Below are 4,183 nucleotides of genomic sequence, written 5' to 3'. Positions count from 1 at the left end.
CACTGAAGTAAACAATTTATGCAGTAAACTTACTAATATAGCAAGTTTTATCACCACAAAGTCAAGGCAGAACAGAAATAGCAAATCATGATGTACTGAACGTGGATGGAAAGCAGGAATAAAAATACTTTAGGTGGACCCACTCTGGTTCTCAGGAGTATCTAGCAAATTCCAGTTTAATAAATGTTTGGATAAAGTAAATTGTTAACATAATGCACAGAAGAATTAAGAAATATTCCTGCATGCTAATGAATATATGGTCAATCACAATGACCTTGCTAACAGACCTACCAGTAGTTCAGAAACAAATTAACTGGATGTGGCATGCCCTCAGCTGGCAGTAAACAAACTGGGAAATCAGAAACCAATACTGGGAGAAAAAAAAAAATAATGCACCTATAAACACCTTATTTATAAATACTGAAAATATATGCCAAAAATATGTTAAAAAATCATGTAACTGAACGAGCATTAAAAAAAAAAAAAAAAAAAAAAAAAGATATCCACTGGCATTAGCTAAGGAGGTGACCCTTGAGAAGGTGAAGTTCGCATGACAACAAATAGCCTATTGACACTGGAATTTGTCTTTAGATATTGAGATCCTCAAGCTTAATGAATTCACAACAAAGGGAAAAGGTGAAGTTGGAAGGGTAAAAGATATACCTCCATAGAGATAAGGTTATCTTGGCTTGGATTGTCAACCAAAGGCAAAGTAATTTCTATCAGCCTATTCTGGAAATTCACAAAGACTTTTCAGGATCTGCTTGCATTTCACACGACTCCAGCGATAACAGAGAACATGCCTTCAAGTGTATTGGTCTTTCCAGTAATCTTAACCTTGCTCAGCTGACTTAACCTGATGGAAAGACAAACCTGCGTAACCCATCATCATGTATCCTTTTGTCACTGAACCTGAAGAAAGAGCATGTCTGAAATATGTTTAGTCAAAATCCCATGTAAATTGCAGTAGGTCACCCAAAAAGAAAACTACATGAGAAAATGCAGAAAATAATATTAATAATAATAATGCTTGCTAGTGGGTGCTAGAGCTCACTCCTGAGGCCACACTTTTTGTATTTCTGATTTGATCTCCCACAATGCTTTGAAATAAATGCTATGTCCTTTCTGATTTCAGGAGACCTGGATAATGTCATTATAATTTGACAGCATCTTTGAAAAAATAATATTAAATAAATGATGACACCACACTGATGTCAGTTCTTAACAATGGAAATTCCCATAGAAGTTCATAGAATCCATGTCTCAGTGCAAAAGTGCGTGGAGACTTTAAAACTGGGGCTGGAGCCCAGGGACAGTGTAGAATCACAAATGCTTTAGTGTTGACCTGATTTTATTTTACTTTGAAGTAATGTTTGATGTTAGGAAGAACTTCTTTACCGAAAGGGTTGTTAGACACTGGAACGGGCTGCCCAGGGAAGTGGTGGAGTCACCATCCCTGGAGGTCTTTAAAAGACGTTTAGATGTAGAACTTAGGGATATGGTTTAGTGGGGACTGTTAGTGTTAGGTCAGAGGTTGGACTTGACGATCTTGAGGTCTCTTCCAACCTAGAAAATTCTGTGATTCTGTGATTCTGTGAATGTAAAAGAAGCGCATGTATTCTTTCCTGTTTCTCCAACTCTAATTATTTCATGTATTTCACACACAACCTAAATGTTAAGGGTGCCATTCATCTGATATGCTTTTGACATTTGCTTAAGGATGAAATGAGTTGTGAGCTAATAGTGTCTCTTTTTCTCTTGACTTTATAGACAATAGCTCAGAAATTGGTAACTACAGCACAAATAAATATTTACTGCACAGTACAAATAAATATTTACTGCATAGTTTTGTTAGATAGATCCCATCTATGGAATTCTAAGTATAACTTGCTTTATTTGCAAGCACATACTTATCCTGAAATAAAGAGGATTACAAGCCTTGCAAAGCAATCTGTTTCTTCCAGGATCTCAGCCCAACACCAATGTCTTGTTCCAGGATAGAAACCCTACCTCAGGAATTTCCCCTGGTCAGGAAAGATAATATAAAAGTAGCTTGTCCAGCTACCAAACATTTCCTTCTACAGGAAAGTAAAATGTCTTCTATGGAAGCAGTTGCTGGATGCTATCTTGAACCATAATTAGTCACAGAAGTCATTAATTTACCCCAACAAGGATCTAAAAGAGAGAGTAAACTAGATGAGTTCTACATTTTTATGTCTGCATAGTGACATACAGCACCAGTACTCACCAACAAATTACTTCTGATGTGGCTGGCATTCTGTGGCCATTTCTGAAGTAAATAAAATAGAATCTCTGGAAGAAAACCACCTGACAATCCTCTCATAACTTTACTATGTTATATATGTGTACACTAGATACTACTTGATAGGTTAGTCTGTGCAGAATATTTTATTTGGAGCTATAATGTATGGAAGGAAAATATTTTTCTCATAAAGGATTTGTAAAAAGATCAAAAAATAACAAACCTCATGGTCCAAAGAGGCATACCCTGAGCAGATCCTGAAACTTGTTATTTTAATGTTTCTTGATATTAAAGTACGACACTGGCTATGTCAGATATTCTGTCATTTCACACTCCATGTCATGTCCTGGGAACCCTAAAACCAGGCTATGACTGCTTTCTGACAGAACTACTGTTCTTATGCCAAATTTCTTCTGAACATATTTCTTAATTTATCAATTAAAATTTGTTTGAGCTGTCTCCATTAACCAAACACTTTGATCAGCTAGCAAGAGACTGGACAACATGTACTGAAAGTTTAGCAGATGCCCACCTAGCATTTCACACTCTCCCAGCCTCGTGGCCCTTTTCCTTATTTTTCCTCTTTGCTAGTAAGTAATGTGGATTTGTTTCACAGGATTTCTGCCCTTTTGCTGGTGTGCACAGGATACAGTCAAAACTGACTGTTGTGAGGTCCAGAAGTGCAGGGTACATTTCACCCACAATCTGATGTGCATCAAATCTGGAATGTTTAGGGTTACCTCAGGTGTTGATTTGGGGTAAAATGGCTTCAATGATGCTGTGCTGGTTTGCAGCAGCTGCGGACGTGCCCCACTCTGGAGAAGCCGTTTGATCAAGGGGAACAATTAATCCAATTAATCCATATCCTCTTGAAATAAAATCAATCTGGCAATATTCACAAGTCAATAAGCAAGGTATATCAGGAGGACCAGATCAACATCTTCTCAGTTCCAACCATGAATATATATTTGCCCAACTGGAACTAGCAGTGGGAGATCCTGATTTAATAGAACTTTTCAATTACAACACAAGACCAGTACACTAATTTGGTCTTTTTTTTCCCAGTGACTACCTCAGAAAGCAGTTGGGCTTTTATTCCTGTGAGCAGTAGAAATGTCAGTCATGTCCTCAGCAGTAGTTTAAAAGATGCAGCTGGACCAAGAAGAGCCCCAAGGTAGATATTGAAAGATGTCTTAAAAGAGGGCTGCACAGATGAGGTCTTTTCACTAAAATTAATGTAAACATGGCATTGTTTCACTTTGGCAGTCCTTCAGGAGTGGTGGTCCACAATGTCTTTGATAGCTGCAGTAATGGAGAGAGGAGGGGAAAATAACTCCATGAAAATTCTTTTCATTTTGAACAAGCCAGATAATGTATTTTTCCTGAGCTGTGAGCATTCAGTGTCTCTTAAATCAGCATACAGAAAAAAATAACTCAATAGAGTCAGTGCTGACCCACGGTGCTGGCAGTTCCTGTGCTGCTGCTCATGTGTGGGTGAAGCACAGCACAAACACCGCAGCCCTGCATCTGCTTTGAGCTGGACGGTGAGCATTCCTTCCTCTCCCTCCTCCACCCAACTAGCTAATAAAAGGCATGTATAAAAGCTGTGGCAGAGATAACAAGTACTGAGGGAGTTGTAGCAGGTGTTGAGCATTAAAGTACCATCTGGGGATGTCTAATTCCAGCCAAAAGAGTCTCCTCCGCAACTGCTCAGAAGGGTGGGATGGGAGAGTTATTCAAAGCAGGCAGACAGAAAGGAAAGCAGAAGCTCTGGCTCAAGCCTGGAGATTGTTACAGAAGCTGGAGAGGTTGTAGCATTGCAGTTAATTACTCGGAAGCATTAACGCAAGTGCCAGCTCACATTCTTTCTCTAATAACTTTTGCTGATGTATCATGACATCTTGAAATCGCCCTTCACGC

The 4,183-nt window shown here is 38.7% G+C and overlaps 1 long non-coding RNA gene across 1 annotated transcript; it reads right to left on the bottom strand.

The window, feature by feature from the left end:
* Positions 1-3,325: 3,325 nt before the first annotated feature.
* On the bottom strand, positions 3,326-3,828 carry LOC118156618. The gene is made up of 2 exons (XR_004746343.1): positions 3,718-3,828; positions 3,326-3,565 (listed from the first exon to the last, which is right to left on the bottom strand). It is a non-coding gene; the product is annotated as an uncharacterized LOC118156618 (long non-coding RNA).
* Between the last annotated feature and the right edge of the window lie 355 nt (positions 3,829-4,183).

This window comes from Oxyura jamaicensis, chromosome Z (genome assembly GCF_011077185.1).
Source record: "Oxyura jamaicensis isolate SHBP4307 breed ruddy duck chromosome Z, BPBGC_Ojam_1.0, whole genome shotgun sequence".
Lineage (NCBI taxonomy): Eukaryota > Metazoa > Chordata > Aves > Anseriformes > Anatidae > Oxyura > Oxyura jamaicensis.
Note: the sequence above shows the minus strand (reverse complement) of the source record. Positions and strands in the feature narration are given on the sequence as shown.